Raw genomic sequence first — 25,708 nt, forward strand, 5'->3', positions numbered from 1 at the left:
GAGGCACTTCCATGAAAATATTCATTTTATCTCAAAGTTAATGTCTAAAAGAGGTAAAATGGCTTGTGCCCAGAAAGTGCTCATTCTTCTCTAGGGACTATACAGAGAATTTGGGAGGAACAGGCATATAAAGCTAGCCATATTTCTAGTGGGACGAAATAAATTCTTCTTTGATGCATCTTCTGTTAATGTACTGTGTGCCTTAAGGTCTGTAATTTCACCTATTTGCACCTGATTTTCTCCATTTGCAGTGATGGCGTAAATGATCTGTATCCGTGTTTGTAAAGGGATTTGAGATTTATGTAGGAACGTTCCTGTGTAGGTGCTCCGTGTTTACCACAAACAGCATGTACTTCCCACACAAAGCATGTCATTGAATTAGAGCTACTTGACCTCAGAATCCACTAATCTCAAACACAAACAAGGAAGTAAGTACCTGAGTTGTTCACCCCATCTGTGTCTTATTCATCAATTCACCTTCTGGTTTCTATAGGATATACGTATATCTCACTTACCAGAACTAAGCCACGCTTATCAAGATTTCCCCAGCAGCTGATACTATACATTCTTGGTATTCTGGTTTTCTTTAAATATCTTAACCTTATAAACAACTCCAAGCATTTCTAATTTTTAGAATTTGCCAGAAAGAAAAAGCTTGTCTTTCCCTAAAAATGCGGGCTGTCTCTGGACAAAGATGTTAGCTCAAAGCACAGGGCCAGCACAGCTAGTTCTAAGTTAAAGTCAGGTTGAGGGCAGGTCTTCCCAGGGAGGTGAGCAATTCCTCTTTCCAGTGCCCTAAGAGCACTGTTCCTAGCTCTCCTTAGATGTGTCAACTGGTTCCTCAGTGAACGATGGGGACTAATGTGCAAACGTGATGCTTGCAAAGCCTCACCAGAGGATTCTTATAATTGATGTGAAGACGATACAACTGATTTGTAGACACATAACTGCACCTTGCTCGCTGTATCAGTTTCCTACAACTGTTGTTGATTGCATTCTTCCCTGGGCTTTGCTTCTCTTTCAGTTTAGAAACTTTGGGAAGAAATTTCTAACAGCAATTTGTTTGTGCCATGCCTGTTTGGCACGCCACGCCGCACTATTACACAAATAAACAGGGAACACGATGTAACACCACAGCAGCAGATTTAACTAAGATCCAATTGTACTTGATGCCATCTGGATGTGGGAAGAATGTTCCCTTAAATGAAAAATCTTTGACAGAAAAACAAGTTCACCCTTCACAAGTATGTACCACAACACAGGACAATTCACCATCTTTGAGTTATGACTTCATCGGTATGAAATTGGCCTAGCCATGGCGTTTCTCCTCCAACAGGCAGATGTACTCTCCATTCCATTGTTCCTTCTGCACATATCTGAATTCAGGGTATCCTTTAGAGCTATTATGAAGCCACTTCTTTCTAGGAAGTGGCAACCTGTCCCGTATCACCTCTCAAATAAATTACGTCTGGCTGAACCACCAGTGTTAGGATGGGGGGCGGCTATTGGCTCTTGATTTAGATTATGAGATTGTAAGCAGCCAAAACAAACAGTTCATATTTCCAGGTGCAATTTATTAATTTATACGTCTCATTTTTACTGTGTTCGTCACAGCAGAAACTCAGTGACAGCTTAAGCAAGTGCTTTGACTTGTAATACACGGTCACCTGAAAAATTAATGATGAGTTCTTTTCCCAAAAGGCTTAAGGACAAACACATTTCCAATATCAGGGCCTCCGAAGAGGAAATACCTCAGGGAGAATATTGTTATTAGGTGACACTGAGCAAATACTTAAGCAGGCGTGATTGAAGCAGACTGTGTACCCTAAGGATTTAATGAGCAGCTTGGAGGAGTTGATGGCCTGAAGGCATAGCCTCAGGTCATTAAACCTCAAATGGTTATTAATCTCCAGGAAATGCTTTCTGTCAAGGTCATTAATGCTATTATACATTGGAAATTGAGGGCGTATTGGGAAATTAGCATGTAGTCTGTTTGCAGGAGAAATGCTCTCAGTAGGCACAGGCAGGTCATTTCCAGGAGGACGCAGCAGTGTCCCTGAACGAGCCACCCGGCTTGCCTGAACTTCCATGTCACTCCCTGCACCATTTCTAAGCTAACTCGCTCTTTTGCGACACTTAACACTGTGTCACTACGGGAACTTTACCATGCATTGAGCAGCTAAATTAGCAGCTCGGCAAAACTCCAAGGGATAACATTAGCTGAAGTCCCTCCTGCTGAGTAGAGATACCTGAGCATATGTTTGTAGGTTGGAGTTCTGCCCTGCCATTGCCTCTTTTTAGAATAAAAAGAGGGAATCTGATTCAGTTCGTGTATACACTGCTGACCACAGCATTCGACTGAAGGGTGAAACTGTACAGGTGTTGGGATCGTTACCCTTCTCTGAGAGTTTTTCTAGGATAAAGGTCTCCCTCCACCTCACTGACTTCAAGCAGTAATACCTGGAACCACAACAAATACACCCACTGGTGACTGGGGGGTTAACAGCACGAGCCTGACCAGCAGGCAGGGAAGGGCAGTACCTGGCGAGATCCCAGTCTAGGACCTTCCTCTTGGACCCCTTCTTTGTGTCGGGCACCTCCTGAATGAAGCTGCTGCTTCACAGTCACTGCTGTTATATTACCTTCCTATCAAGTATGGAAATTGCTGCTGCACGGATGCCAGGACTTTTTATAAATAGGCTCCAGAGTTAGGCAGTTATTTGTTTGGTGTGTTTTATGCAGCTAACAGTAAAGATTAGAGGTTAGTGATTTTTTTTTTTTTTTCAGGTTCTACCGCTAGTTTATGATTTGAATTGGGCAAATAAAATCCTGTAATTCTGTTAAATTATCCTTCTGCACCAGATTTTTCCAGCCGAAAAGGGCTATAACCACACCTACAACAACAGATATTTCGAACTTTGATTAGACCTATTTACAAGGCACCTGGAGATCTTCAGTTTCAAAACTATTATATTATAATGATCAATGCTTAGTTTTTAAGGCAGTGCAACAGACTGCAATCACCTAAATCTGTCCTTCTGCTCTACGCTAAGGAGGGAAAACAGAAAATTATTACATAGAAGGATCATTTTGATTACATCCCTGAGGATGATTTAGCACCCTCATTATGCAGCTGTCCAAATTAAGAGACGAAATCTTTCTTTATTAAAGAGCCTGAGGAGATGCAGAAAGTAACAGTATACTATACTAAGTAAAAAAAAAAGGACAAAAAGGACATCATGATCAATTCTTCTGACAACTTCTGCATTAAATGATCAATTCTTAGACATGCATTGCTATTTACTGTTTGATGAAGTGCCCTAACATTTACTGGCATCAGCCAGGGCACCCTTACTAAATGGAATTTACGCAAATGCTATTTCCATTACATGTCTCTACATAAGTGGTGGGAACACACCCATCTATGGGGAACCTGAGGGCAAATTCACTGTTACTCTTTTGTCTGATTGGTTTCCGGAGAGATAGTCATTCCATGAAATTGTTAAGTTATTGGAGTGCACTTTTACAATGACATTGAGAAAAAAACACCTTGTATGACATGACTACACAACTTTTGCATGTATTTGTGTCCTTGATTTTGTGAAACATATAATATATATACATATATATCTGTTTAGGCACTGACACTGTAAAAAATGAAGTTACACTTTTAGAATGTAAAAAATGAAGTTAGATTTTAAAAATATAAAAATAGTTGAGTATTTCTAGAAGGAAACTTTAGCTTAATTTATATGTTAGACATCATTCCAAATACTTGAAGAAGAACTGCATACAGGTCACAGTAAAGAAAATTTTATTTGGCAGTAGTGGCTTATACATGGCTGTGAAGCCATAAATCAGATAAAATAAGTATTTGGACATTAAATTATTTTTGGACTTGGAAAATTCCACTAATGCTATATTTTTGTAGGAGTATGTTCCTGTAAGCTAGATCGCAATCAAGCGATACATTTAAAGTCGTCTTCTTATGAAGAAAAGATGAATTTAAACTTCTGCTGTAAAGGGTTTAGTGCTGTCTTGAATAAGATCACTTTCCTGATCTGGATTTTCAACAGATTTGTGGCATTGAAATCACTGCACCTAAGCATGTCTAATATTTATTTGCTTGCTTGCTTTGCTTTCCTGGATTGTGCCACACGGCACACATCATACTGCTTACATAAGAAACAGATTTGAAAAAAAACCCTTACATCTTTGATCTCTCCTGTATTTTCAACAAAATAGACAGTTCCTTACTGCTGGGCTCCTTTCCTCTTTCTTTTATTTTCATAAGTATACCTCTTCTTTCTGACTCTCCAACTTTTTTTATTGTCTTGGTTTCCACACCTATCCCATTAATGCTCAGGATACTTCAGTGAGTCTCCGCCAAATTTCATTCTTCCATTTGCTCCGGTCACTGAGTTTAGGAAAAAGTTGAACTCCACTGTCTGTGAAGGCAGTCACATTTCCTTCTGTGGATCTCACATAAAAAAAAAAGAGTAAGGAATAACTTGATAATACCACCATCTGACTCATGGACTGATAATAACTGCAGCCACATCCTGTAAAATGACCAGTTTAAAAAAAAAATTAACTTGGCTTTTTCTCCTCCCAAGAATGACCATGCTCATTTTTATCTTAAAAAGGCTTCATCCAAGAAGTTGAAATTAACCATAGAAAATAAGACCAAAGTGGAAAGTGGAAGTTCAATTAATCCATTCTCTGCTGAAACCTGCAGGACTAATATTTACTCTTCCTTAGAGGAATCCTGGATTCAGGACAACTCCAAAAAATATACGCTCTGAGATACACCTGACCAAACAGGTTGCTTTGGTCTCAAACTGGCTAGGTGGCAAATTTACTACTCTATGCCGAAGTAGATGTTTTGATGATACAGTTCCAGCTCTGTTCTCAGACGGGGACGTTAACTCAAGCAGTGTTCGGCCACTGTGGCTGGAATGCACTGCTTGCTTTTCCAGCCCTTGCACTTAACTACCTCTGGACTGCCGCACCTGTTAGGTATTCATCAGAAACTCAGTAAACTTCTCATTTTTTCCTGCAAACGGTAGCTTATATTCCTGCCTTGCTGGCATCTCAGCATCATTTGCATCTTTGCTTACAGAAATGGTGGCATTTCATACAATGCTGCTTTCCATGGTTTGTAAGGGCTGCTGGAGGATAACCTCAGCTGCAGTGCCCAGATTAGTTAATCCTCACTTCTTCTGATGAATACGAAAGAGCAGGTCTCTCCAAACGATCACAGATTTGTTTGCATGAGCAGTCCGCACAACTCTGAGTTTATGAAGGCAGAAGAGCGGCCTTCAAAAAAGCAAAAATACCAGTGAATGAAAAGCTAAGAATGCACTTTGGGTGAAACATGGAAGAGAAAATTGCCAATTCCTCAAATAACATTGTTTACTTAACAGTATCCTGTTGGGGGGAACTATTTAACCGCAATGACTATGAGTAACTGTGAGTACTCATGTCATGATAATGTGATGGATTATCATGAAAGTCTACTCTTAAGAGAACAATGTTTGTGTCAGGCAAAAACTGCTCTTCTAAATAGACCACAGTTATCGTGCACAGGGCACAAATAACAAGAAGTGTGTCTGACCAGCCAGGAGTATGCTCTTTCCAATAAATAAAATCCCCAAATTATAATTTTTGTCATAAATACCTCTCCAAAACGGTATTTCACAGTGAACATTTTTACCAAACACCAGACACTCTCACTACTAGTAAATAACCTGAAGAGTACGCTCCTATTTAGCATGAGTGAAAACAGCAGAATTCAGCCCTAAAAGCTTTTCTATACAAAGCCTTATGAACAGTTCACAGATCACTATGACTGTTTTCCTCTGCTTCTGCCGAGAAAAATGTTCAGGCAAATATATACTTATATATGAAAAATTTCTTCACTGAAAGGGTTGTCAAGCACTGGAACAGGCTGCCCAGGGAAGTGGCTGAGTCACCATCCCTGGTGGCATTTAAAAGACGGGTAGATGTGGTGCTGAGGGACACAGTTTAGTGGTGGACTTGGAAGTAGTAGGTTAAAGGTTGGACATCATGGTCTTAAAGGTCTTTTCCAACCTAAACAATTCTATGATTCTGTATATAGCTGTTCAAAAAGATTGACAGGATTTGAAGAACCAAATCTCTCTATGTATAACCAAGTCTCTACATTTAGCTGGTGCCTCTGCAAATGCTCAGCGTACGTAAAGTAGTAAAGAAGCATTAATTAGTATTACTTTGGTCTCATATTATTGTTTGTTTTCAGTCTGAGAGCCTGAGCAGTAACACTCCCCAATGACCCCCTAAGGCCTCAACGAAGAGATCGCACGCCTCCTCAATGCCTGCTTTCTTCTATTTCCTTTCCTTTAAAATGTTTTGAGGCTGAGGTAATAGCACACGGGAAAGATGACATTTACTCTCTCTTCCAATGCAGACAGGCTGTGAAGCAATGCAGGAGGCCTATCCCAAAATAGAGAGTTTCCTACATTTCAATTTGCCCACGTTGAGTGTGAGCGTTACTGAAGGCAACTCCTGTACCACCGAACTGAGGCGTATCTGCTTCCCCACTTAATTAATACCTGTTGACTCAGTTTTATGCATGTTTACAATCTGTCTTGGTAGCTCACCCTATGTGCAATGCACAGAATCCAACTAGATTTTGCAGGGAATTGCATGAAAAAATCTCTAAATGTCCTCTACTATTGTTTTCCATTTTTTGTGATAAGGAAGTTGTCGTCGTGATCGGAAAGGAGAGAAATACAGATGGAAAACGAACCACTTAAAAAGGCAGTCTTAGGAAAAGGTGTTATTCAGGTCTCTGTCAGGGGGATCAGGTACAATTGCTCTGCTCCATTAATTTTTAATCACATCTGGCAAGCGGCCTCAGAAGTCTCCAAGACTTTATGATGCCTTGAAATGAAAAGGGCAAAACGTTCTTCTCCATCATTGTGGAAGAGATCAGGGCATTAGCATCTGTAGTAAGTGTCAAAACCCTTCCGAAGCAGCCTTTAAGAGCTGTGCGCTGTCAGTGCTGTTTAAGTATGGCAGTCAGTCATGAGACCAATAGCACTGGTTCATCTTTACCACGATGATACCATACCCCTAACGCAAATATGGCTTTCAGGAGATGGAAAAATGAGAAAGGACAGCATCACAAATGAGTTCCCAGGAATGTTAAGATGGAAGATTATCCTTAACTGAAATGTCATACATAGCTTTACTGTGGGTTTTTACCTTGGAATTACCTAGGAATTTATTTCATAAATATTTCATCCATAAATATACAAAATTTGTAAGAATTTTAGATCTCTTCAGCCAGCCTCCCAAAAAATAAATTTCTACTGAAAATACCTGTAATAGCCACGAAGAATTAAAAACACACAGTACTGGGCATCTACCTTGACTCCAAACTATGATATATGTAGCTTCTTGTTGTGTACATCAGAGGCACATACTTTCACAGTACTCGCAGGGACTCCTAGTTAGGGGCAATTTCCTTTAATAAAAAGCACAACTGGGTATATTTAGAAACAATTTTAGTTTCCGACCTTATGTTTTTTCTAAAATCCTACATCCTAACTATAGTCAGAATCTTTTTCTAAGAAGCAATCTCCAGACGGCCAAATTCTTACTTCTGAGAATTATTTTTTTAATATCATTGCTGCCTCCTGTTATCTCAGATTCAGGAATGTGACCGTCTATGCTACAGAAGCTTCCAGGAGCTCGCTACAATAACCTTACAGTCATCTCTTCCTTTGTCCATTTTGGGCATTTGCACTAAAATACTTCAGTAGGGAAAGTAAATAATTCATCTGCAATGAGCACATGCTACCTTGAGACTACCAGGTCTCTTCCTCTCTTTAATCATTTCCTTAGGATGATATGTTGATTCAAATAGGAAAATGTAGACCTGCAATCAAATACATAAGATGTCCTGAAAGAATTCCCAATTGGCCCACTATAAAGACAAGAGGGTTAAGGGGGAGACACATCAGAAGTATTCAAATTTGGGCTCATACTGAATATGTCCCTAATCTGAAGATATTTTGACACAACGTACATGCTGGTTCATGCTGTCCCTTTTAAAAATCTCCTTCCGTCCTTAGGGTACGAGAGACTCTCTCCCTAAAGTGTTTTGTAACTGTAGATGAAAACGTAGTCAGTGCTTTACCTGTTAAAAAAATTCCCCGCTCACCCATGTTTCTTCCTGCATGAACACTCTGCCACTTGGAAAGCCCTCACATCCCTACCCACGCTGAGAGAAGTTACATTTTCAAAAGCGGAATTTAACTTCTATCAAGTTTCTGAAGGAATCAGAAAAACTGCTTTTTTTAGTACTGTGCTCTTTGATTCAGGAGGGTTATTTTTCCACCAGTCTAGGAGGTGAGCACTGAAGGGCTTTCCGATTAATGCTCACGGCCTTCAGGTTAGATGTTTTTCCAAGGTTGCTCTGCTCCCTGAGGGCATCCTGTGAGATAAGGATACTGCTCCGACAGCCCGAGATGTTGCTTTGTGATCCCTCCTTGAGGAGACCCAGTATCACCCCAGATGGACTCTGCAGTGATATCCAACAGTGTGAAAACACACCAGAAGTCTCATTTGATAAATAATGAATATGAGTATATTTTTATTACTGTTCTGATGCAGAAACTATATGACCTGCTGTGCAAATAGCAGAGTATGCTTTCTTTGAGACTTAACATTTTGGGTCAAGCTTTTCATGCAGAGATTTCTTTCCTGAAGTGTATGTGTACACAAGTCCTACTCCGTCCAGGAGACGATACATACACATTGGCAGTAACCGAGGACTTAGAATTGTTTCATACATGGAGTAAGACAGAGTTCCTCTCCCTGGTAACTCAAAATTGAAAATGGTTGTAGACTAGACACATCATACATTGGGAGTAAAAAACTTCATTTTAGGAAACTAAAGCAATGCGATGTTAGGTTCCTGCTCTGAGCAGCTTCTCCCCACTGAGTACTAAGGGATCTGGGGAGACCCACCTCCCCAGGCTGAAGCCAGTCTCTGGCCACTACTCTCCTAAATCCCACTTTTAGAAGTGGTGACAGCACGAGAAAATCCTACGCCAAGTGGACACTCTGAGGATCTACCCAAGTGTATTATGGTGGATCACCACAGACTGAAACAGGGAAATGATTTTGCAGACTCAGACTGATAAAAAAATACTAGAACAGCTTTAGGAGGAAGCTGCCCAAGGTCAGAAAGCGAAGGATAAATCCTAAATTATAAATACTTTGGTGGGTTCCACATGCTAAATATTTTTGGCACTGTAATATATTCCATTTCTGTGACTTTTAGTGAACAATTTGTATCAATCTATTTTTCAAGAAGAAAATTACTTTTCAAGAGTAGCCAGTAGCATCTCTAGATGCCTTTCTTGAACTGCCAGTAGCTGAATTGCCCTTGGACAGTTCAAGACAAGCTCCAAAACAATGGAAAAAACTCCAGCTCATTCACAGTTAATCTTTTTTTTTTTTTTAAATATATTGTGAAGAATAAACCATATGTGAGAGCCGTGGTATTTTTATAACTGCAGACGGGGAGACACAGAAGGAGATGGAAGACGAAACACAGCATTCGTGAACTTCTAAAACTCTCCTTGACAGTACATACATTTTTAATATAGCTTGAGATGTTATATACAAGTTTATTTCTCTTTTGAATGTTATTTAATAGAAGCTACATAGAGTTAATAATACCTCTAACAGTGTCAAATAGGAGATGACCAAAATGTCAATTTATAAGTGCAGCATACTGATATATTTTTAGTCTTCTATAAGCTGTATAGTTGTTTACTATGCTTGATAAGCTCGGACGAAATTAATCCCTGGTTATCCATTTTCTGGGCTGGAATACATTATGGATGAATTGGCAGGGTGAGTCCCATATATTCCTTATGATGAGCTGCTCAAAATTTTCTCCCTATAATTATGTAAAAGATTTTATGGCAAACATAAAAATGTGATCCTTTTATGTCTGTCTCCACAACACAACACAACTCATAGAGCTTCACCTACTAATTCCCTCATAATGCTTTTAATTTCTGCTTGTGTTACAGTGTATTTCTACTATTGCTTCCTAAGGAAATAATATTCGTGTCACCTGTCTCTCTGGGACACCTTCCTGCACCCCAATATAACTTCAGAAGCTGTTGGCCAGTGTCAGTCATATCTGACAGGGGGATACAGGTCTCAAAGATATCATCTTTTAGAAAAGCTGGTGTTGGGTAGAGAAAAGCATACAAATTAGCATTCCAGTAAGGAAAAGGCATTTGTGGGGTGACCCACTATCCATGCTGAGAAGCAGCAGACAGTTGGCTGAAGAGCACACAGCACTCTGCACCAGCCACAGCGTATGTATCACTTTCCCAACAAATACATAAGGGGTGGGAAAGAGATACAGAGAGTTGCACTGGAAGAGGGAAGTAAGAACTTGGATTCAGTGAGGTGGGGTGGAAAAGGAATCCAAATCTGTAGGAAACTAGGCTACACTGATGCCAGTGCTCAGAATGCAATTCATTTAGCTCAATTTTACAATATTCTCTATGGTGGGAATAAAGGTCAACCACTGCTCATCACTGGTCAATGGACTGCTCCAATTTTGGGCAGCTCCACAATGACTCATACAAGGAACATACCACTGCTGCATTCTTCGCCAGTGTTGCAGAAGTGACTGCATAATGTCCTCACAGCATTGTCCCTCATGTTGCCCTTACAGGCCCGTTCCTCTCACCCCTTCCTTCTTTAGAAACTCCAAGAGAAGAAGATGCTAAGGGGCTGTTGCACTGAGCAGGAGTTCTGTAGCCTACCCCTGCCCTGAGCTATGTACTTGCCTAGGCTGAAAAGTTCCTAAAAGAGGCAGTTGCAAGAAAGGACCCTGAAGCATCATATTTCCCAGTGCTACAGATCTACTAAGCTCCGGCACAAATGTCCCTAGAAGAGACAACAAAAAATGAGGAAATAATCAAGCCCACAGAAAACCAACAAGCAGCCAGCCATTCCCTAAATACACATCCAGTTCATCATCTCTGGAGACTCATCCTCCCTTCCACAAACCACGTCACAACCAAAGGCTGTACAAAGCCCATCTACTACCAATACCAGTCAAAACCATGCAAAGCATCTACCAGAACAAAGCTTTTACTGAGCATTTCTTATGGTGTGAAGGGAGAAATTTGCACAAGTGCTACTATTCTTTGTGTTTCATTACAAACCTCAGCCAAAATCAGAACCCTGTAACAGTCAGTGCTGCTCAAATGTTCAATGACAAACGAGCTGGTACCTTACAGAGTTTACAGTCCTCACAGACAGGCAGAAAAGGAAAGGATAAGAAACAAAAACACAGAGACTTACGGATGGTCATCTTACAAAGGCAGGAATTTAGCTCCTCTGAGTTAAATGTGGAAGATGTGAGCTCAATCCACGCAGAGTAGAGACCAAGAGGACCTCCTCCCTCTGGGGTGAGTGCTCTAATTCTTGGGTTATTATGCAAGAGGGAGATAAGTCACATCCATCTTCAAATGAGTAAATGGATCCCAACTGCATGGAGGTGCCAGCATTTATTTCCTATTGTTCCTCTGTATTCCCAATAGAAGAGGTATTTACTTGAATGAGGCAGACTGAATCATCCTTGGGTGGGTGGATGGATGGAGAGGGAAAACGGGTCTCCCTCCGCAGGTCTTCAGTTAAGCAACCGCTGCTCTCCTTAGACTGTACAAGGAACGTAAACAGCTATGACAAATGGACTGGACCATCTGCTTAACCCTGGGTACCTAAAAACCTGAATTAAATAGACTGGGTTCTCCGCAAGACACATTGTCTCTCTAGCAAATGCCAGGGTTTCTTGATTTTTCAGAAAAATACCATGGTATTGCTAATTATAGTGGGCCTGACTTTCATCTGGAATAAATTAGTGTTGTTGCTGCCAAAGACTGGCCCAGAAAATCCATGTAAAACTGCAGGATCCTTGCAAGAAAATGAGGCTCTGTGTTAGGTGGAGCCTTGTTGCTAGGAAGGCCTGTTGTTGAATGTTTTAATCCAAAAGATTAAAAACATGATTTCACATTATGGTCTCTGACTTAGCATGGTAAACAGCCTTCAAAACCACAATCTAGTAACAGTGCCTTTGTCCCTGCTTGCCATCAATGGCAGGCTCTTTTCTCTTTCTTTTTTTTTTTAGTGTTATCCACAAAAATAAAACAGAATAAAACCAGAAACCAAGTGCTTTTTCAAAGGTAGAACATAATTTCATCTTTAAGGCAGAGAACAGAAAAGTGTGGGCTTTCTCTGACTGTGAACTTCTTGTAATTTAACTGAAGATAAATATTTAGATAACAACCAATGGGATATTTAATTGTCAGGAACTATTGTATTTAAAGAAAGTGCTAGAGATTTTCAGACTTGTTTTCCTATGTGTGTTGACAACCCATTCCCATCATTTACACTCTGTATGACATATAAATACAATCACTGCTATAATTTGTAAATTGTTAATATTAGGACTGCAGAGATGGCTATGCTTTCAGCTCTCTATAAAAAAGATGGCTTTTACATCAACATCTGGCTGAACTTCCATAACTTTCCCATCCGCTATTTGTATTTCTCCTCCTTCTCCTCGGCCTCCTTATTTTTTTCTTCTCATTGTTTCCCTGCCTGATTTCATCCGGGAAGCTGCACAGTCTGGCTGCTCTTGGCTCCTGTGATACTCATAAACCACGAAACAAATAAACACAGGGGGAAAGGACAAAACCAAAACCAGGAGGATATTTGGTAAATCTAACTATGTGGATCTCTCCTGCTGTGCACGTAATCAGGCAACGGCACCACCGGAGCCGAGACATGGTATCCCACCTACCCTTTCCATCCTTTCCCCTGCTCGGTTTGTGTGAGAATGAAAGGTCTTCAGGTCAGGATCACGACTTCTCATAAACGTGACCAGCACTCACAGAAACAGAACTGGCAATGGGACAATTGGTTCATTAAACGCTACTGTCCTAAGTCAGGGACTAACCCTTAGACCTGACAAACCCACAACGGGTAGAACAAAAGTAAAAGATTGTTGAATTTCAGGAGCTACTCTCAGTGCTGTTTCAGATTTACTTTTATTTGAGGGTAAGTTTTCCGTATCTCAGCTTATCTAAATGTAAAATAAATTCTATAATAGTACTTAGATTAAAGAGATCCTGTGAGTATTACTAATTGGAATTTGAAATCTCTGGAGGAAAACCACCATGGAGTATCTAATAACTGGAACTGCATGGACAGAGTCTCCAGTTGGTTACCAGTAAAGCTAGAGATAAGATACTAGGTTAACAGATACAGCAAAAGAACTTTAATAGGAAATGCATGTATCAGTAGCTAAAGTATTCAATGACTTTATCAGCACGCATTTGTCAAACTTTGTTGGGTTTTGTGTACAGCCACAGAAACGACTCCAAAAGGATCAAAAGAATGCTATATCTCATACCTGAAAAATAATTTTACTCCAAGAATAAGAAAATGAAACCACTTCTCACAAAGAAAAATGAACTTGTAAGATGATGCAGCTCTGAAACAAATTACATATATTCTACTAATCAATAAAATACAGTTGCCAAGGCAACACTGACATCAGAAAGTGAAGTACAGAGGTTTGTCTTACATAAACACATACACATACCAATATGTTATGTGAACTTTTGCAATCTAGCAGTGACTTCAAGGAAAAATATGTTTTTACAAAAGAACACATATTTTCCCAGGCTTGATAGATTCTTGTGTAAGAGCTTTTATGAGATTTTAGACAAGTTGTATTTTGTTTGGTGGTCTTTGTTCTTGTTCTTTTCTTACTGGAAACAAAGAAATGTTGGGAAAAAATTGCTTTCAATGAAAATTAATTCTCTCTATTGAAGTGACTTAAAACAGTGACAACTGGATGGAGGAAGAAACTCTACCAAAGCATTTGAATATCAATCCTGAGCATAGTTAAGACTAAAAAGTTTGAATTTGTAGATCCTACTTGTATACATTATGCAGATCTCAAGGGACAAATTCTCAGTACCAAGACTGTAAATAAGAATGTATTTTTTTGCACAGTACCTACAATTCTCATTATATCTGTCCTTAACCCGAAGGCTCTGTTCTGCTGCCCTATTCACAACTACTGTAAACCCTCTGAGCTGAGTGGAACGAATCCAGAGCCGGACGCTACCGAGGATGTCTACAGGTGATACCAGCGAGCCCCTTCTAATGTCTAAAATTGTATTTAATTTGAACAGTTGAGGATATTATTTCATAGCTCACTAGCAGAGCCTCTCGGTACAAATGTAGGTTGCTGGTACAGGCTGCTTTTTTTCCCTGTAGCTACATAAAGCCCAGGTTTCTCAGTAGTGTTCACAACTCCTTGCCCCTTTTTGCAAAAACCATGGCCAATACTCATTAGTCGTAGGATACCACCTCACGGCTCCCTAAATTACTTCTCATGTTTCACCCATCTGTGTGCTCAGCCACCTGGAGCTGGCAGATATTTTCCGAACTTGGATGCCATAGCAACCGGGGCTGAGGAATTAAGGCAGAACTATAGCTGTCTATTGAATTCGCTCTGGAAGCTCGGGTGGGCAATATAAATGTAATATAGATAAATAATATGAAGCATGAGGGTGTTTGACTGCTGGCTCAAAGGTCGGCCAGCATGCTCATTATCAGTACTGGGCTTTCAAGACTCTATTTTCTGAAAGATTATTTTCAAACAGTTTTTTAAAATGAACTAGTTTAACTTGTTCAGCACCTAAGTTCACTGAAAAACTCCAATGGAGATATCCCACTGAGATCTGGGTCAGCCTCCTACTTTTCAGTTTAGTTAAAATGTGAAGTTAACTCTATACAGCTGTATGAAATGTTCTTGTAACAATAAACTCGTGGTGTTTTTACAAAGAACTGAGAATATGGGATGGTATTTTCAGGTATGTATAAGCAATTACAGCCCAAACGAAATAGTGTCTTCATTCTTCATTGAGTTAAGTGATGAAAAGACTATTATGTGTGATTACCTCTTCTATTAATTTGGATGTATAAATTAGACATGTTCCCACAAGCCTATGGAGATTTAATGCACTATGTAAGTGCTAAATATTAACATACATCTATATTTTGAAGTCAGCGATTCAGAAGCACAAGAGATGTACACATCATTGTGCCTGTACCTACCACATTTGCTCCTGGTCACCTGTGTACATATTCCCGCAAATCAAATTAGGACAACAGAGCTGCCCAAGTAGGTCATTAGCTGCAGGAGGCATGTACCCTTGTGACAAACCAACATCTCCTGAACAAATAATTTGCTGAATCCTTCTTCTCTGACACGAGAGGACCCATTCCCTGTTCTATGTGTCCAAGCCAGGACACACAGACACAGAGACACACGGGGGGAAGGAGTAATGCCTGGATGCTATGCTCCTCTGCACTGAAAAAGAAGGTGCAGAGGTGCTTTTTGGAGTTGGGGTTTAGGATGCAGGTATGGGGGTCCCAGGGACCCAGGCAGCAGAGGGTAGGTGCAAGCTCCAAATATTTCCCCAAAAGTAACTCAGGTGGGACCACGCTGTGACTTTTTCAACTGTACATCAGGGGTCATGGCTGGCAAAGGACTGCCATTTGCAGTTTTCATCCCTGCTCAGAGCCTGCGTAACAAGTGATAAAGCATGTAGCACTCCTGTTTCCCCCAAAGTCACCCCCAAATGGAAGAGCCTATTCATACAGAGTAGGTAAGTCCAGTTTTTGCTCCTCCCACAGCATTCCACGAAGATGCTACAGCCACCAACCCCTTCTGCAGGACCACCAGTTCCCATTCACCTTCTGCCCAAATGGTTGGCTGTGTTGGCAGATTTCAGGAACTGAGACAGCACTAACCAGTGATTTCACAAGACCTTCCGTTTCATTTGCAATTCAGCAACTCAATTCCACCTTTAAAAGACAGCGACTGTTGCTTTTACCCGTAGGTGGAAGACCATCTCCACAAAAGTCCCCTCAATCAATCCCTTACTTTTGTCTATTATGTCCGCAGATTTAGCAGAAGCTTTTACGTGACACAGGATGATTATGTTTTACTGAGTCTACTTGCCTTCAAAAGCATCAATAAATCAACAAACCAGAGGTAATTAAGGAACAAAACAATGCGAAGGGCTTGATTTAAATACGCAAACCCCAGAACATTCAGGACTCAGCCTCAGCCCATCCTGTCTGTCCCTCTGTGCAAAAATGTTCTTGAAACAGTGAGTGAGCTTAGCTCGTCTGGATGTGTTCCGTGGATGGAAACTGAGTTTAATGTAGCTCCCCTGGCTTTTATCTGCTTAAATCAGAATCCTGTTACTATTCTAACTTTACGATCACATAATTAAAGCAATGTCCTAGCCAAAAAAAATTGCCTGGGTGGCCTGAATATTATACCCCCATATTTTTTATGAGGTGACCTTTCTGCTGAGTTCAAGAAACCATGCTTGATCACTAGATTTGGGTGGGAGTTTTGCTTGCGAGGATTATGAGTACCTTACAAGCAAAGCCTGCTTGATTTATGCATAATTTTTCACTAAAGGTACAAAACAAGTAGCCGTCAACTTAATGCCACTTAATGCTGAAGGCTTTAAAGGGTCACATAAAGTCATCCTTTTTATGGGACAGCAAAAATTCATGATTCTAGGTTAGGGTTATAAACGAATAAGTAAATCACATATGCATTGCATTCACTTGGCCTCTACTCCAAACTCATTTAGCACGTAACAGCTCTGCTGTTGCCGTATGTCCTGCACAGACATTAAGTAGGAGGTTTTATAATGTTCCACAGCCTACAGAGCTCCCTGCTCCCCCTTTTTTTTTTAATCTAATTTTCTGTTTTTAACAATATCTGATAAGAGAACAAGAGGCAGCTGTAGCTCTACCACCCAGCCTATGCTTGTCATGTACTATATGGCAAACTACAAAAGAGTGAAATTTATTAAAAAATGGAATAATATACAATGTCTGCAAAATACCTTCTGAGATATTTTACCTGTAGGAAGTAGTGCACTCAGGAAGGCACCTTTGCAGTGGCCACACAAAGGATGTTTCCGGGTAATGAAGAGACTTAAGAGCTGACTAATCATAGTGTAGGGGCCGTGCAGGCAGTAGCAAAAATGGCTGGAGCCTGAGCACACCACAGAATCATAGAATCGCCCAGGTTGGAAGGGACCTTTCAGATCATCTAGTCCAACCATCAAGCTAACTCTGACAAAAAAACCATCACTAAACCATCCTACAAATCCTTGCAGAAGAGGAAGGGTTGGGGGCTGGCAGTCCCCAAATGTGCTCCAAATTAGCAGGAGAATGCAGTCCCAGTGGATGAAAAAAAGGGGTTTGCATTGGCTTAGACCACTTTTTTCCCCCTGCAAGATTAAAGGGAGACACTGGACTTAGAGTGGATCTATTTTCCAGCACTATCTCATTTAGAGTCCTCTCGACGAGGAAGGCAGTCCCCCTCAAGGACCCCATGATAAAGGCAGATCTTCTAAAGAAGACACCAGGGCACTAGATTTGCTCTCAGTGGCATACCTGAGGAAAAGAACCGGTACCTTCACCTGAAACCCACTGCACTACCCACTGCCTTCCTCGACTAGATCTACCAAAAAGCAGGAAAGGCTCAAACTCAATTAATCACGAGCAAAACCAGCTACCTCTCTGGGAGTGTCCCAACAAGAAACTCTTCTCTGGAAGGATGGCCAAAACAGGTAGTGGCCGAAAAGGAGGCTGAGAAAAGTAAGAAAGTAGAAAAGGTTACACTTAATCTAAATTCCTGTAAACTTACAAATCAGAGGTCAACGCATGAGTAATAAAGAAATGTCTGACAGCCTTAAGCACATCCTCAAGAAATAAACAGACACGGAAAATGAGCACACATCAAGACAGCATGATGACTGGTGAAGCCAAAGAACCTCGGTGGGCTGAAAGACACTGCAGGGCAATACACAGGATGCTGTTTGGAAGGGAGGTGATGCTGGGTTTGTTCCTGGGATACTGTTTAAGCACAACGATGAATAGCTCCTACTAGTCTGATAAAAATACTTGATAAATATGCGAAAGCTTCCTCAGCAGTTGGGGTAAAGTAGATCTTTCTTTCTTTCTTTCCTACTCTGTCAATGAAGAGGAATGCCTTGACTGTACTAAGTGGTCATGTTTGTGAAACTGGATGTGATGGGAGAGGCACAATGTTTTTCCCTTTCTCCAAGTTTGTTATGTGACCCTGCACTGGACATGCCATTGTAACCATCAGTAGAGGACCCTGCGAAGAGATTGATGGGTGCAAAATGAAGTACTGTTGTCAACTGAAAGATCCATTTTCTCCCAATTTTTGTTAAACCTAAACACAGTCGCAGTGCACTGACTAGGAAATGTATCCCCCCACTCTCGTTTCATCATACGAAAATGTTGGCACTGATTCCCTGTGACATGAAAGCAAATATCTGCAGATATGCCTGCTATATAACAAGCGACTGTCATGCCGTGATGTGAGACTAATTGATATGAAGGCAAACACCTTGACAGACAGGCAGGCAGAGCACACACAAAAATAACAGTCAGGTAAAGGAAAGACAGTGATGTACAGCACATCCCGGTTGTCTCTACCGTGCTTGACAAACTCTTTATTCCTTCCAAACAAAGAAACACCAGAAATTATGGCTATTTTAGCAACAAACATCAAAAGAAAACTGTATCATCATCCTAGTGTACAGATCTCGCGTGCCAAAGTGGGATGAGCTATTTCAGCAAGCCCAGCACACTGAAAACAGACTTTTCCCCCAGACCTTTCATGAATTCTTTCCTCTCTCTTCAGTAGCAGTGCCCATCATCACCCAAGCTACTGGCCAGCTAGAGACTTGGGTCCATTTTTGTCCATTCCCCTTCAGACTTGTGCACATCATAATTTCCAAAACGTGCCCAGTGGTAGTGGAAGCAGAACCTGCAACTTTTAGCTGACTGAGACCCATAAAGAAGCAGCAAATCTCTGGCTGGGCGTAGTAGCAAGGGCAGCGGCAGGACATACCGGGCTGTCCAGCACCGTCCAGTCCCCTTTGAAGGTGCCAACAACCCTAACCAGAACAGGATGTCAGGATAATGTAAAGAATCCACTTTTTTTTCCCCCCAGTTGTCCCTGCCATCAGTCACCGTGCCCCCTCCCCCTAAGTAAATGAAATCAATCAGCAGGGATTTCTGTAAAATACATAAAACAGTCATCTTCCAGACTCTACCAGAAGATAAATGGTTCCAGACATTGGACTGCAGCCATTTTCCCACACATGCTACAGTGTTTTGTCATCCATATTGGGCCATAATAGTGAGTGGGTTTTGTTGGTGGTTTTTTTTTCTTTCTCAGTCAGCAGCCAATGCTTCTGCTTCTAACTCGTACATTAAAACCACTGCAACAAGAGTAATTTTTCTGTACAATTTGTAATAGAACACTTTCGTTCCCAATAATACAGTCTGGGGTCTTGTACAGAACTTTGACACTTTTCTGATACAGCTAATATCTCCTTATCGCTCCCAGCTGCAGCTTCATGAACCGTTTTGGGATTAAAACCTATCACCCCAAATACGAGCCACTGAACTGAAACGAGCATGAAGCTATGAGCATTGCAAACCTTATCTGAGAACCTGCTAACAAGAAATAATAGGATTGCTTACAATATCTCACGCTGGCTTTTCTGCTAGTTTCAAAGAAGGATACAAATACATGACAGAAGATGCATCACAATGTGAGTTTACAATTAATTTTAACGTATTTTAAAGCAACTCCTTAATAAATCTGTTAACGTAAAATGCACTTTGGAAAGAACCATGGGGCTTTTTCATTATTAAGAAATGTGCAACCAAATTCTATCCTTAATTAAATCAGGAGTAATTTTATTAACTGCAGTAGACTTAAACCTGACTTACATCAGTGTAAGTGAGGGTAGGATTTAGCCCCGGGGTGTTTATACACTGTAGTTCCAGTTAGTTTAGATCTATTTGGGTGGGAACTCCTTTCCCCTTTCCAGAAAAAATATTCTTGCCTACCCTTTTTCACCTCACAACTGGGGCCAAAGCAGTCATTTCTTCTAAGATATTTTTCAGAAAGGTTACAAACAAATCTTATCCTCGACAGGAGATGACCCTATTAAACAAAACCACCCTCTGAAGTGATGGACACCAGCAGTTTTAAAGTTTGTTTACAAGTTTTTAAACAAGCCACCTCAAAAAGATAAGCTTATTTACTTACATCTTAAAAAAAACAACACAACAAAACCCAAAAAACTGTAAGTAAAAGCTATTTTATAAAGGAGCTACTTATGTCTGTTTTCAAAGCTGAAAAGCCCTTCCAAACAGTACTAGCTGCTGTATTAAACATCCCTGCTACAGTATAGAAACTTACTGTCCACAGATATCCTTGGGCTTCACTGTACCTTTGAACCAAAATCACTTTCTTCTATACTTCATTTTCTGCTCTCTTGAAATCAGATTCCCAGTTTCTGACAGATGGCTCCTCTGTCACCGAGCGCTGCTTCCGCCTCCTTATCGCTGCCAGCTAATACTTCCACGATGCTTAGCTGTTGTCTGCGGAGCTGTGCTCTACATCATTTCGACTCTGATCAATGCTCCGCTTGGTTTTAGGTTGGTTTCTAGTCCCGCCTCCTGCTCTTGAAGAAACGAAAACTCACAGCTGGATTTTCTATAAATCATCCCTTCTAACAGTGGCTGAGCAAGTACGGCAAATACTACAGCTAAGACCTGCTGCTCTATTTGAAACTTCAAAAACAATTCCTCATCTTAATGATGCACACATGAAAGTTAATCATGTACTAAAATCACTAATACTGAAAAATAGTGGCCAGATAATTGTGACCTTCAGGGCTTAGAAGCTGATTAATGTAATACAAAACTCCTCTCTGTTCCAGAGGGGGAATATGGTAAAACACACTGCCTCGCTGAACTGCTTTATATAATGTTTCGCTTTGAACAGGAGCTTGTCATTCTTACAAAGATAAATTTACATTTACAACGCGGAGCTTTCTGACAGACTAACCCAGCGTACATACTGTTTAGGCTACCAGCCCTAAGCTTGAAAGAGCCTTTACCATCGCAGCAGCTCTTTTGAAGTGTGGGCAGGAAATACTTTTATTTTCTGCACAGCACCGAGTGCACTACAGAGCGCTGAACTCATTATCATGTTTAACAAAGCGTAGAGTATAAAAGCAAGGTGGTACCATAAAACCAGCGCTGCGAACTTTGTTCCCATGAACAGAGCAAAACAGAGACGAGTTTCTGTAAACTGCAAATTGTTTTAATCCTCCACCCTCCAGATCTTAAGAGACGGTGCTGTGGAAATTAAAAAATGACTGGGCAGACCTTCATACAGTCTGAATGGGCTGCAAAATCCTGGGGTTCTTGGGTTTTACTACAGTGAGAGACGCATCCCGGCTGCAAGTGTTGGAAAGGCTAAAACTGGCTCCTTCCTCGCTAGCAGTTGCTCGTGTCCCGGTGGCACACACAGTCCCCTGCCCGCTGCCCACACTGACGAGCAGCTGAGCTGCTGCCATAGCTTGATCAAGGACCCCCTCCAGTTTCAGCTCCACCAGCGGCTCGGGGAAGGTGCAAGCGCAGCCTGTGCCGGCACCGGCTTTTCCCCAGGTGTGCCCTTCAGATCCCAGCAAGCAGGGACCTGGGGGCTTCCCCAGCCAGGAGCTGGAGCTGGACGATTGCGTTACCAGTTGCATACGAGTGGATCTCGTCCCTTTTTGACGTCGTTTCTGCCCAACCCTAATGTGTTCCAAAAACGTAGTGGAAAAACATGAAAAAAAGCACTTCTGTCTACTTACACCAATTCTCTAACCACTTCATTGCATTCTCACAAGTGCCGTTTTTCCCGCACGATGGATGACTTCACAGGCTCTGTCACTTCCCATTTAATCCTCTTTTTTTTTCTAAGCTGAAGGATCTCATCTGTTTTGTGCTGGGGGTGGTCAGCCTGGCTGCCCGTCCCTGCACGTACTCCTGCTCCCATAAGCAACGGAGTTCACGTGAGCTCTTTGGTTCACATGGTAGAAGGCGATGTTACAGCACCCGAGCTCAAGCCCTGCTCCCAGTCTGTGACTGCCATTTGTGGAAACAGGCAAATATTCTCATTTTCTTTGCTTACAGTTCTGCAGACAGTAACCGAGGACGCTCAGTTGTCATCTTGTGATCCGACAGCCCTCCACAACCACCACATGAGTGGCCTGCACACAAGAACTTGAGAACACCTGCGCCAAACAAATTTCCAAATGGTTACTGGCCAAGCAGCCTAGAAGAAAGCGGTGTGGATTAAGTAGCCAGGAACGCTCTGAGCCGAGGGCAGCACCACTCCGATGCAGCTACTACTCTCTTAATCAGCAGCCGTAAGACACACAGGTCCTGGGCCCCCGTCCAAGCAGCTGTGACTCAGACTGGAAGTGCTGCAACGACAGTGCTCTCCTGTGGATGCACTGGTCGATCAGTGCCAGCAGCTTGATGATGGAGAGTGAAACGAGAAGGGGAGAAGCACCATCCCTGCACCCGATCCAAATATGTAATGGCAAATATAATTAACCTGCTTTTCCTGCTGTACATTCAATACTTATCAGCTGCCAAAGCACACACAACTGATTAAAATTACTTGCTTGACCTTTAAAATGTACTTGAAAATCCATAAATGAGACCAATCAGTGGTACATACCCATTTGAATAATAACAGAATTTTGAATCTCTAGCACAGGCTGTAAGAGGCGATTAAAGGCTTGATACCACAGTATGACATGCACTACATGAACCTGGGATGGGGATCTTCCACGGACTTTTGCCAAGCATTTTGTCTACTGCCTGGAGTAATATTTAGGGCACATACAGGGCAAGACTTACTCTTTCTCTGCCCTGAGACTCTTGACCATCACCTGAATAACAAGGAAAAAAGCGTGCTGCAGGTAAAAAGAACTATATTTACTTTTGAATCTACATCATTCTCCGTGTGCTTTGGTTCCAGACAGTGCACTGTCCTTAGGGATGAATAAGGTCTGCTCCCACCACTAGTCCACCTTCAGTTCACAGGCTCAAACTACAGTAAATCCGCAATAAACCAGCAAAACGTGGTAGCATAGATGTTGGTTTATCAGGACTGTTTCCCTCTGCAAATCTTCTCTTATTGGGCCACGCTGTTTGGCAATTGTGAACACAGTGGCCTGGTATGGCTGAACATGATGGACAGGAAATGAGCTTAGGTCCTGGGAGCCAGATCATCTGCACTGCTTACCTGCAAGCTATTTGCTGGTTCTCTCTCTGGCTCTCTATTTGAGCACTCCAACTAACTTTCTCCTAAGCAGTGTGAACATGAGTCAGCCTACGTCCCCTTGCCGTGGGATCCTTGACCCTTCTTGGTTTGGTAGCACAGATGTTGCCCCAGGAATGAAGGACAGTAGGATAGTTCCTCCTGCTACTGTTGTGCGGATACTGCAGCCCTCACTTCCCCCTCACCTGGAGATAGTCATGAGATCTGCTGCGACTGGATACCAGATCTAACCGCCACAAAAAATCAGAGAGTGCTTCCCAAACTGTGACTCCATAGGTCAGGTCCAAGAGATCACATGTTGCTAATTAGTCTCATTAAAAAGTGCTTAGAAAATGTCATATGAAGTGCAAGACTTGGAGATCTGAAGATTTATTCAATTGGCAGGATGATTGCCCAGGTGTTCAACAAGCAAGAAAGCTCTGCTGGGGAAGATCTTCATTTGGGCCTTCAGACCTGTAGGCTCTCCCTCTGCTGACACTTGGGGAATCACCAGAAGAAACACGAGCAAACATTTGGGTGGGTGGACTTTTGTCAGAGAAAGACTTTTCACCTTGATGTAAAGAGCTGGTTTGCCAGGAGCTAGGACTCCATCCAAGGACCTCAGTGCTCACAGACCCTGTGATGAAAGTATGGCAGAGGGAGCAACCGCAGAGCCCCACAGGCTCTGGTGAAAGTCTGCCCTGCCTTGTCCTTAAAAAATGATGATGATAAAATCACAGGGCCCTGGGGTGATTCAGGTTGGAAAGGCCCCCACAAGGTCTCAAGTCCAACAGCCCCTTTGGTCCTCTGGCCCTGCTGAAACACCACGTTCACAAATAGTTTCAGCTCCCCACAACTGCACCCGGGAGGGAAGGAGGAGAACAAATTACTTGCCGTTTTCCCCCAGCAGCTTGTAAATAGAAAAGCTTGGCCTTCTCAGTGCAACCAGGATGGCTACGCCTGCTTGGCCCTGGACTCTTTTTGCGAGTTGAATAAATTTAATATGCTGAGCGTTCTACCATGAGGCTATCGGGGGAAAAGTTTTAATAGTTTAAAGGCACTCTGACTGCTGTGTATTTGCATATGATGCGGTAAACAGAATTATTAAAAACTTTATATTTTGCATCTTAAAACTCTTAAGATACTCAAGAACACATTATTTCTTCTTACTGCCAGAGTTTGCTAAGACAATATGCATGAGCTGCTAGGTAGATGTGGAAACACCTTCAGCCTCTTGAGAAGAAGCAACAGGTATGAGGACACTGCTGGAAGGATGTGCAAGATGAAGATGCTGATCTACGAAGATGAGCACTCAAGTCTCCCAATATCTCCCCCTCACTGCTGATCTGTGGCCTCACTCCTCTGCTGGTTGTGAGCTCCATTTTCAGCTGAGACTTCTTCACAGGTGGGCTACACGGTCCTGCAGCTCAAAGGCTGTTTTCCATCATTGGTGTTTAGCCTCCAATTGCAGGCATTGAGCCTTGTTCTGCCCGTGGACAGGAGACTAAAACACAGCCACTGTTTCAATCTCCTTTGATAAAATAAGCCATTTCCCCTCCACCAACACAAGTATTGCAGGTGGAGCCCCACAGCACCATGTACTGGAAATACATCGCCGGAGATGGCCGGAGTGCCTTGCCACGCCACATTTTGGGAGTGACTTGCAATTATTCTCCAGTCTGCAAACACATTCAAGCCTTTGATCTCCTCCGTTGCTCCCAACTGCCAGCCTCCCAGATTATGCCAGCAGTTCCTGCTGCTGTCCCCTGTCACGGTACCACGCCACCGATAACCACCGCACAACCGCAAATCCAGCTGCCCACGCAGGCCGGGCACACGGAACCGCTGCCCCACCGCTCGCCGCTTCCCTTTCATCCCGGTTTATTATCGCATGTCCCGCGCTAACCCTGGCAGATTCTGGAGGAGAACTCGAGACAAAGGTTTTATTTGGTGCTACCAGGACCAGGCAAACCTTGTCCTCAGGTTTCCCCTAAAAACACACACACACATACTTTTTCCTAAAGATAATGAAATTTTGAAAAGTTAGAGATGAGGGAACATAAGGTGCTGCATAACACAGATATGCTTTCATAAAAAAAGGCAAGGGAAAGGAAAAATATGTGGGTTATTACTATCTGAAACTCTGTCTCAAAATGGATATTTCAAGGCAAAATTGAAAGAAAAAAGGGATTTGAAAATTTTCCATCTAAAGCAGAAAATTGTGATGATAATATGTTGAGTGAGGACTTTTTTCCTGGGCAGTTTTCATGCAGTAGATGCTCTTACCCAAGACTGCCATTTCCCAAAGGCATCCTGAACTATTTGTCATCCATTTACTATTGCAGTGGTTATGTAAAG

General features: G+C 41.9%; 1 protein-coding gene across 12 annotated transcripts in view; it reads right to left on the reverse strand.

Moving 5' to 3' along the window:
* The window catches only part of STARD13 (StAR related lipid transfer domain containing 13), a 310,108-nt gene that overhangs the window by 56,388 nt on the left and 228,012 nt on the right, over positions 1-25,708 (reverse strand). Inside the window, exon 1 of one of the 12 annotated variants that reach the window (XM_054188980.1) lies at positions 20,478-22,270. The exons of 10 other annotated variants lie outside the window; for them this stretch is intronic. The gene's annotated coding sequence lies outside the window, so the exon portion shown is untranslated. Of the gene's footprint in view, positions 1-20,446; positions 22,271-25,708 lie in introns of those variants that run through there. One more of the 12 variants, XM_054188972.1, reaches the window with a different exon arrangement.

Source organism: Rissa tridactyla, chromosome 1 (assembly GCF_028500815.1).
Source record: "Rissa tridactyla isolate bRisTri1 chromosome 1, bRisTri1.patW.cur.20221130, whole genome shotgun sequence".
NCBI classification, from domain to species: Eukaryota; Metazoa; Chordata; class Aves; order Charadriiformes; family Laridae; genus Rissa; species Rissa tridactyla.